General features: G+C 45.7%; 1 long non-coding RNA gene across 2 annotated transcripts in view; it reads right to left on the bottom strand.

Moving 5' to 3' along the window:
• The window catches only part of LOC112485856, a 120,387-nt gene extending 109,634 nt beyond the window's left edge, over positions 1 to 10,753 (bottom strand). For both annotated transcript variants that reach the window (XR_003048583.1, XR_003048585.1), the window contains exon 1: positions 10,688 to 10,753. This is a non-coding gene — a long non-coding RNA (uncharacterized LOC112485856). The remainder of the gene's footprint in view (positions 1 to 10,687) is intronic.

Below are 10,753 nucleotides of genomic sequence, written 5' to 3'. Positions count from 1 at the left end.
GGGGGGGACAGGAGGGGAGGGGGAATGAAAACCATTGAAGCATCATAATTTTCATGATTTGGAAAACAGATTCATCTAATTGGGAATATGATTACTATATATATAATAATGATACTAGAAATATATTATATAATCATATTATCAGTATATAATCCTACTTCTATTACTATTTATGATATAACTATAACAATATACTATATATACAAACATCAAGCAATCCGGAAAGGTACCCATTTTACAGATGAGGAAACTGATGGTGAGAGAGGTTGTAACTTGAATAAGGTCACATAGGTAGTAAGTTCCTGTTCTCAGATTCTATGATTCTCAGACTGAGCTACACCTAAGGAAACTCCCACCTCCTTCTTCTCTAGGAAATATAAGCCCAGTCCCCCCACAACCCACTTTTTGGTAATGGCAGCCCCCAGATTTCTACTCCCCATCCCTCTGAAGGGCCCTGTCAGATCTTTGAAGAGCTTTTGAGGAAATGGAGCTTTTCACTTAATGGCAGTTTTTGGGTTTGCCTCTAAAAAGAGAGTTAAGAGTCCAGTCCGAGGGAGTGTTTTGGGGCCAGTGCTCACTGGCATCTTCCCTCTTGTGTGAGAGGTTCCTCTTCATGGAGAAGCATGAGCAAGAGGCTCTTCCATGATCCCTATTCTACTTCCCCACTCTTCTAGGACTTCGAGAAGCATTAAGGAAACTCTGGAATTCAGGTCCCATCCCTGGGAGATACAGTACATGATAGCCAGGCATGGACCCCTCCCCAGGAGGCTGCTCCCAACACCCTCTTGTCTGAGTTCCCCACTCTCTTTTCCCCACTCACCCTCTACCCGACTAACTTGCCTTTCTGATTCACGTTGCGTAAGAGGTAATTCTGCAGACTCCACTATATAGCCTGGAGCAAATCCCACCTCAGCCTGCAAAAGGAAGCCACCAGCATTTCTAAAAGAATTGCTAATTTGAAATCTCTTGGACTTCTTTTCATCTTCTCTGTAAAAGTGAATTCAAGAGCCATGTCAACCCAGCTCCACCGTTTCACAGCTGAGGAGCTTACACCACCTTCCCCAAGCATGGCACCACTAACCCCTGAATCTCTAAGCAAGCTGATGCTCTCTCTACTGGAACTGTTGATCAGGCACACTATACTCTCAGCTGAGGTCCTTGCAGGCCAGCTACTTTACTAAAGTCTGCCTCCCCGCAGTGGCTCCTCCAGCTCAAAGATCACCCTGCAGGTGACACTGAGATCCACCCCTTCAGGCTCATTCAGAACTTTCCTCCATCGATTGCTCCTCTCTCTCCTAAACATTCATTCCTTTTCTCATGCCTGCCTTCTCCCTCCTCCCCAACCTCTAGATATTCATATATCTTCTCTACCTAAAAAAAGACTCCCCTTAACTTTGCTATCCATCTCCAACTACCTTACTATTTTTAACCTTCCCTTCACAGTCAAACCTTTCCAAAGAGTCATCTATATGCACTCCCACCACTTCCTCCCCATCCACTCACTCCCCATTCCCCTTGCAATTTGAATTCTACCTCCCATACATAATTTCAAAAGTTACCAATGATCTCCTAATTTCCAGAACCAAGGGGGTCTGCTCAGTCCCCTCTCCCTCGACCTCTCTGCAGCATTAGGCCCTGTTGATGACCTGTTTTTCTGCTCTGGCCTGGTTCTCCTCCAGCCTTTCACTTGAGTCTACAGCTCTGTCCTTGGCCCTCTGCCCTTAAGTCTATATATGCTTTTCATTTATTATCTCATCTATTCTGATAGCTCCAGCCACAGCTTCTTACGGATGTCTCCCAAATCTATATTTCCGACTCTGGCCTCCCTCCAAAGCTCCAGACTCTCTTCGTAATCCACCTACGGAATCAAACACCTCCCTTAGCTATTTCACTGACACCTGAAATGCAACATGTCCCAAAGTAAATTCCCAAATCCTCTCTCTCCTCCTGCCTCCCCACAGCTGCTTGTCCTCATTCTAACTCCTGATATTCATTTAGGGTACACCCATCCTCCCAGTCACCCAGGCTCTAAGCTTTGGAGCAATTTTTGATTTCCTTGACATTTCTATATCCAAGTTGCCAAGTCCTATAAACTCTACCTCCACGAGGTCCCTCACATATCCATCCCCTCCCCTCCATTTCCACCAGGGCATCTCAAGTTCTGACCCTCCTTACCTAACACAGTGGTCTCCTAATCCTGCACTGGCCAGCAGTCCTCACCAACTCTAATCAACAGGGCGGCCAGATTTATCTTCTTGATGTCATCACCCCATTCGGAATGTTTTAATGTCTCCCAAAAGCAAACTGAAAGACCAAATTCCTTGGCCTGCCACTCAAAGTCCTTTATGATCCAGGAGCCCAGTAAATGTTGATAAATGAAGCAATCAGTTGACCTGGTCTCCACCGCCTTCTGAGTTTTATCTCCCATTGATCCTCCACCTGCATCCTCTGAGTCATATAAACTGGACCACTTACGGCCCCAAATGTGTCATGGATGTTCGCACCTCCTTCTAACACTGGTCCAACCTGGAAACATAACACTTTTCAATCCAAATCCTACCCATCCTTCAAGTCTCAGCTCGAGAAGTAACCACTTCCTCAAGAACTCAGCTTGTCTACCACTTTTCACTCCTATCTGTTTATCCTTCATGTTTTCCAGCTAATGTCCAGCTCCCTTCCCACCTAAGGAGAGATGAAGCTAATTCTCCAACAGTTTCTTCTTTACTTCTCTTAATTCCTCTGTCCTACCAGTTGATTCTTCCCGTTTCCTCACTCTTCAGCAGACAAGATTTCAAGCAGCAATATTGATCCAACAGCCCTGTGGCTGTCAATCATTTCCTAGTTATTTTGTTGCCAGTCATTCACACACAAAGGAGTGGCAGGAGGAGTCTGAACTGCATGCAGACAGAGAAGGAGCAGGAAGGGGCTGATTCACTGCACCCACCTGAGGCTTGGCAGAAGAAAGAACTCCATTCTTGCCAGGTTCCTCCAGATGGCATGGAGCCAGGGCCTGGGGGCTGGCATTTTTATACTTTTGCGAGGGAGAAAAGAGAAGTGCCCTGCGTGTGCAAAAAGGATGCCTCATCCAGTCCCATGGAAAACAAAATTAAGAAAGATTGCTCTCTTCCTGGGCTGGAAAGGTCCCATGGAGGTCAGATTAAATAAAATAGCACTTGTCAGAACAGGCACTTAGAGTAATAGAATGTTCGATTTGGAAGGAACTATCTACATATATTTGGATAGAACTATACAACTTATAAAGACCTTTCACATATAGTATCTTATTTGAGTCTCTCAAAAGCCCTACAGCAGGGAGGGGTATTATCTTCATCTTGCAAAAATGTTAAAGTCACTTGTCCAAATCATTCAGATAAGTAGAGAGCAAAGGGGAGTGTTTACCTCCTGCTCTCTTGCCTGACCTTCTTAGCCTTCTTCGCAGGCTTATTTTTCCTTCCTTTCCCACCCCTTAAATCCAAGTGCTCCCTGAGGGGGTAGTACATTTGTATGCATTTCCCTTCTTGTTCTTTATTCTTTCTTGTAATGATTTTATACATTTCCATAGCATAGTATATGGCCACAGTAGGCACTGGACAAGTATTTGTCAAACGAATCGTTAAATGACTGAATGAAAGAGAGCTGAGGCCCAAACCCTGGCCTTCTGATTCCACAGACAGGCTCCCTGCGCTCCATCAGGCTGCCTCTCTGGCACCCTCTCCCACCCAATGTCAGAAGCCCTGCATAGCACCCATTCGAGAGATTCCCCAGCCTCTGCCCTATCACATTCACTTAATAAATTAAAACGGCAGAAACAACAAGAACAGCTAGGATTTCTTGTGCTCCTACTGTGTGTTGGAAACTGCTAAATGCTTTTTACACATTTTTTTCTATTTAATCCTCTCAATCTGTAAAGCATTATTAGTCCCATTTTGCAGAATACTAAGGATTGAGAGAAATTAAATAATTTACCTAGGAATCTACTCCCAGTTAGCGCTGAGACTATCTTATACAAGCCCACGATTTCCGACTACACAGGGTTTCTCGACCTCAGCACTATTGACATTTTGAGACGATAATTCTTTACTGTCCTGTGCATTATAAGATGTTTAGCAGGATCCTAGACCTCTACTCACTAGATGCCTGTAGCAACTCCCCTCCCTGAGTTGCGACAACCAAAAACAAAAATGTCTTCATACATTGACAAATGTTCCCTGGGGGACAAAACTGCCCCCAGTTGAGAACCACCAGACTACACCATTCTATCTCCAGAAGTAAACTGCCAAGTTCCAAAAGGAACTTTGAAAAGTAAAATGTTCATTCTCCAACCTCTAAAAAGGACCCCTAGTTCACCTGTTCTCATGTTTTACTGACATTTATAGTAAGAGTTTTCTTACGTCTCATTTAATTTCTTTCTGTAGCTTTAGTTTATTACAACACCTCTTTCATCTCGCAAAGGATTACCAAATACAATTCAGAATGTGCCAATAATAGAGTTTTTGATGACTGATAGCAAAAGAAGGAAGCAAAGCCTCCCAAACCTAATGGAGATACACCTGGATGTCATTGATATGTTCTAAAACATACTAAATGTGTAAATTGCCTCTATAAGCACAATATTGGAAAGAGTACAACATTTCTTCTCCAGAAGAACAAAGGTATCTCAATACTTCCAGATAAGATCCTGGAAAATGGTATGACCAAAGCCCTATTCATGATGAGTGGGAGTGGGATAGAATCAAGAAGAAAAAACAAACACTGAATTAAGCATCATGTTTACATTCTGGAGCACCAAGCACAATATCAAAAAGAGATGCTTTCCTTTGTTGCAAGACAGCTCAGGACGTAAGAGACCTCTCCCCTTTAGGTGCTTGCCAATGCACAGATGGGGTGGCAATATTTACTCAAAGAATTGCATACAAACAGGCTGTTATTCCCAAATCTCTCTTCTCTATGATCTGGACATGATGATGTCCAGTTCCTCTATCTTGGCTGGATGAAGCTATCATCTGAGGGAAAAGTTTAAAGACTCATACAGCAAATACAAATATACCACCACCTAGATTCCATGACTGCTTATGTTTGGCCATGTTTGCTTTTTCTGTATTGGAAAAGGTGGTTTTGTTTTTTGTTGTTGTTTTGTTGCTTTTGATGAATCACAAGCTTTTTAAAAGACCTTTTTATCTTACCTCCAAAGAACAAATAACTTCAAAAGTGGAGACGAGCCCTACATGTATGAAAAGCGGGTGGGGGGAACAATATAATACCACTAAGTGAGACTATGAGTATGGACAAGTGTTTTAGGAATTTGGAGGAGAGAGTTGATCTTGTGAGTTGTGAAAGCTCCCGAAAGAAGGTGGGGCTCAAGTCTCGAAGAATGAGTTGAATTTCGGAGAGTGGGGGTGCCAGGGTGGATGATTCAGAACATGAGTCAAGGTACTCTTGGACAGTAAGAAGAGCACCCAGGCTGGAGCTGAGCTGTGAAGTACAGACTTGATCCTGAAGGCACTCAGGAGTCCCTGAAGGTCCATAGATTAGGTGGCGGTGTGATGACAGTGCAATCTACTTTGTGAAGTGCAATGTGCCTGCAGCTACCGATTTGGAGTAGATTCCAAAAGACAAAAATGAAGGCCACTGAAGGAGTCCATAAGTCCCAAGGTGGGTCCTGGCCTAGGACAGAGGCCCTGCGGCTGAACAACAAGGGCTAGCTATGAAAGATCATTCAAAAGGACTTGTTAGAGGAGAGACTCCTCACAGCACTAAGGTTTTAAATATCACGACTGAGAGAGGGTCATGGCACTTACAGAATTAAAGAAGGCAAGAGCAGAAGCTTGTTTGGGGAGTTGGAAAGACAATGCAGAGTTGAGTTTGAGGCTGGCTGAAGTCCAAGTAACAACAAACACTCCAGTTGAAAAAGTGATGAGAAAGAGGAGGGGTGGGGTGGGGTGGGGGGGAAGTAGAGAGAAAACTTGAGCTACAAATGAGGCTAATACAAAAGTGCATTCCATAAAAACCTGTATAGTCACTATAGGAGAGCCAGATTTAGCTCTGAGCCTTATCACAATCAATGTTATAGCATTTATTATACTTATTAATTTTGTCTCCTTTAACTAGGTTGCTCCATAAGGGTAGTTTTTTGTTCTTGTTTTTGTTTTGTTTTTACTTTGTAGTTTTTGTTTTTCACTGATATGGCACTAGCACCTGAAACTTTGCATGATGCACAACATATGCTTAAAAACTATTTGTCGAATAAAAGAATGAATAAATGATAATTTTAGAAAAATGTCTGGACTCACAGGACAAGGCTCAACAGGAAGACAGAGGTAGAAGGCATTTCCACATCAACCTCTTAAGGTAATTCCACTTCAATCTCTTTTCACTTATCCTCTTGTTTTCCTCTGAGTCTTAAGGAAAGAGGTTTCTTCTCTGTCACCAAGGCTAAGCTCTTGTTTTTGTTAGAGAATCTATTCTTTCTCACCTCTTTAGGACCTAACTCAACAGTCAATCTTACTTCAGTTTTTTCTACCCATATACTTCTCCCCTTGGCCTCCAAACCTGTTAATGACTTTGGCAAAAAAATACTGAAAACTCCTTTTCTTGATGCTAACATCCCCTTTTGACTAGCACCCAATCTCTTTTTCTTTTCACTGATACTCCCCAAGTAACTGCTTCCTACCCAGCACCCCAAATCCCTATTCTGAATGCCTCTTCTAATACTGGGCTCCCAAAAGTTCCCAGTGGCCTTCTTCTTATCACATCCAGTGACACTGCCGCAGCGCTCCTCCTGCTCAATCTGTCTGTGGCTTGACATCACATCGGAAACCACGCTTGACTACCTGGCATCTCCAGGATCAAGTCTCCTTTGCTGCCACTACCTAAATAAGGGTATCTCCCCCAAATTCAAACTTTAGCTCTTCCCACTTTCCTCCAGCCCCTCCGAGAGCAAATGCAGTTCCAAAGCTTCAGTTGCTTCCAGTCTTGATGCAGAAGGATTCCAAGTCCGCCTTGCCAACCTTAACCTCCTACCTATGCTCCTATCTTGAGTCCCACATTTCTCATAAAACAACTCCACCTAGATGTTCCTCAGTCACCTCCAATTCTTCACATCTGAAGCTAACAACATTACCTGCAAAACCGGCTCCTGTCTTCAACCAGACTACGTCAGTCGGGACACTATCAGTCCTCTATACTCAACCAAGCTACGACTGTCTCCTCGTGGGCTTAATTTTCTGTACCGCCCCTTCCCAACTAGTTTGTCAATAAATCTCCACATTTCTGCCTTTGAAAATGTTTCTCAGTGTTGTCCTTAACTCCGCATCCTTTCTGCCACCAACCTAGACCAAGCTTGCCCTTTCCCCCTTAGCTCTGGATCACTTTTGCATCTCCCTGGATTCTTTCCCTCTCTTCTCCACTTCATCAGTCGTACTACCTCCAGATTAACCTTTCCAAATACCACTTTCTTCAAGATATGCCCTTACTCAAGAACCTAAAATGACTCCCCACTGACCTTGAATAAAATCCAAACTCTTCTCTTGGGCTTCCAACACTTTCCTTACCTGGCCCTCCCCTACTTATCCAATCCCATTTCCCATACCTCCCCAACCTATACCTTCCATTTAGTCAGCCCAAAATCCTCAATGGCAATGTCCCAACCTCCCTATGCCTTTGCCCACACTGTTCCTCCCACTCCTCATCCCCATTATTCATTCAAGGGTGACCCTCGGTTCCACTCCTCTGTAGTTGTCAACTGTTTATCCTATAACACCATGATGTTTAGCTATTAATCTCTAAGCAATAATCATCAATCTTCTTTGAAAAGTTCTTCAAAGGCAGAGACCACTTTGAATATTTTGTTTGCATTCCATCCTGAATAGCAGAAGGCTCCTAGCAAGAGTTAAAAAGTCCTTGTTGATTTTCTGTTCCAGTTGGTTCCTATTCACAGTTCTGAGCTTCCATATTTCCCCTTCTCTACCTCACAGCCATGATCAGTAAAATTATTGAGACACACTTTCCCAGACTTGGAACAAAGAATTCCCAGGAAGACGATATGGAATCCATTAATCTCTAAGAGTAGTGGGCTGGGGTGTGTGTCTGTGTGTGTGTGTGTCCATGTGTATGCAGGGAAGTAAGATTTAGGAAATCTAACTTAATCAGTTGGTCAAGAGAACTGAAATACCAAAGTAATCAGAAGATGACAAGTAAGGAACCAAAATGACAGAATTATTCAAAACATGCTTAATTAAAGGCACAGTATGTCAGGATTTTGACAAAGCAATTGCCAGTCTGGTCTTTGTGCAAAATTTTCCACAAGAAATAAAAGGGTAACCCTGGCACTAGGGTCTTTGAGAATTTGTTTGAAGTTTTCTCAGTTGTGCAACTGAATAAACTTACAACATCCAGCCTACAAGGTATAGTTCTATATCCCAGAGGGGAATTAGAAGGGAGAAGGTTAAGAAATATGGCCTTTTCCAGGCTTAAGAATTCCTAGGCTAGAGATTAAAAGGGGGTAAAATCAGGAAGTGGAGCACAGAGAGCCACAGGTTGGATGGTGGTCCCATGAAGGACCACAGGTAGCCTGCACTCCTTGCAACTTGTTACAGGTCACCAGTCATTTCCAGCCTTATGCTTTGAGGATTTCACCTTTCTCTGATTTTAAATGCACATCAGACTTAGCCCCCCTTCAACAAGGCTGCCCAAGGAGGAATATCCCCAACAGGAGTCCCACAGGAGTCTGCTATTTACTCTGCGATTTGAGCCAGGGCTAGACAATGTAAGCCCCAGGTTGTGTTTTGAAAAGCCCTGGGAAAAGTAACACATTGGACCATTATAGGCCATTAACACCATTAACACTGTGTGAATTCATTTGTCAGAAATTAGCAACCCTCCAGAAACTGAGCTCTGCTCCAAGGGCCTGAGAGAGGGAATGGACGGGAACTGGTGTTTGGATGATAGGAAAGGGAAAGGAGGAGTGGACACTAAAAGTTGAAAGTGGGATCCAGAAAGGGAAAGTAGGAAGGCTCCCACTTCCAGTTTTCCCCAGAGCTAAGAAAAGGCATGCTTCTGACCCAGATGGGAGGCAAGAAGGATCAGGAAGACCTCCTGGTGAATATTTCCAGACATCACTTACCCCCCAGAAACTCTACTCTAGATGGTAGGCTATACACTCAGGTCAAGACTGAGATGCTAGTTCCCCATATGCACTTCAGAATCCATGCTTTGGGTCCTGGGCAGTGTGTGTGTGTGTGCGTGCGTGCGTCACACAGAAGACAGAGTGAGGGGGAGAGAATGTGTGTGTAGAATCGTGTCTGGGAAAAAGGAAGGAGGGAGGGAGATATAGCTGAGCCTGGGAAGCAGCAGCAGGTAACAGGGGCTCCTTTCTGCTTTCCCCAGATCCTGGCATCCGCTCCTGTCCTCCAGTGCTTTCCCTTCCAGACCCACTAGAAAATGAACATATGGGCCAATCAAGTCTTGACTTCTAAAGCCACAAGTCTCCCCAACAAAGCACTCCAGTCCCTTCCCTAGAGATGACCTCCAGGGCAAGTCAATGAGGTTAGGAAACAGATGGATGTGCAGGGAGCCTTCAGAGCTAACCTGATCCCTGACCCCACCAGTTCATGTCCTGTAATCCAACTTAGGAAAGAGGGTAGAAGCTCAGGGGCCTCATAATTTATTGGACTCCTTGGGACAAAGATTCCAGACAAAATGGTTCCAGACAGGATAGATGAGTAGCTGTACCTACCGAGTTAGTGGAAGCCACAGGCAAAAGGGAGATGGGGAATCCCTAGCAATCAGAGAAAAAGGGCCACAGGTGGCGAGAGATGAGGATGGTCTGCATCTGTTCTGGGGAAGGGGCGCTGTAGTCAGGCAACAGGAGAAGCTATAAACCTGGGTGACGGGAGGTGGCAAGGCTGCAAACAGCTGGAAAGACAGATCTGGGGGTTCTACAAACCACAAGCAAGCAAAGATTCAGTGGGTGTGTATGAGGGGGACGCTAACTCACACTTCCAGGAATGAGTGATTCTTATGAAAAGCTCATCCGTTCCCAGAACTAGAGAAGAGGAGGACAAGAAAGAGGTCCGAGGCGCCCACCGTCCTCCAGCGCGGTCTGCCTTTCTCAAGTCTGAGATGCTGACTTCCCACACGCACCCGGCATGACCGTCTTGGGTCCGCCCCGCTCCTGTCAGTCTGCAGCCTGCGTGACTCCGGGTCCCCAAAGCCCCCCTTTTTGCACATCAAGGCCCTGGACCCCTGGCCCGAGAAGGGTTGCCAGGCCAGGGCGGCGGGAGCGGGGCTGACAGGCGCTGGGCTGTGGGAAGGGCGAGGACCGAGGGAGGGGCCGGGGACGCAGGTAGAGCTGGAGCCGCACGCTGCAAAGTAATCCAACATCGCCCCATCCTGCGCTCCGGGAGAAGGCGGCGGAGGGGACAGCCTCCCGCCTCCCGCCTCCCCACCACAGACTCCCCTAAGTGGGATGAACGCCGAGGGGCACGGAGATCCCAGCCCCCACCCGTCCCCGAAAGGCGACCAGCATTGCCATAACAACAAGAATCTCGGCAACTCCAGCCTGGACGAGGGGGACTGCCCCCCCCAACACGCACACCCCAGCAACAGCCCTCCTTTCCCAAACTTGTCCGAAACGCCGCGTCCCAGGCAGCGGCCCTGCCCCCGGCTGCCCGCGCCCTGCCCTGCCTACCTGTCCGGAAAAAGGCGTCCACGTCCGAGTCGGCTGCCCCTCCTTCCTCCGCTGCCCCCTCCAGGG

This window comes from Pteropus alecto, unplaced genomic scaffold, assembly GCF_000325575.1.
Source record: "Pteropus alecto unplaced genomic scaffold, ASM32557v1 scaffold251, whole genome shotgun sequence".
NCBI lineage: Eukaryota > Metazoa > Chordata > Mammalia > Chiroptera > Pteropodidae > Pteropus > Pteropus alecto.
This window is presented reverse-complemented; position numbering and strand designations above follow the sequence as displayed.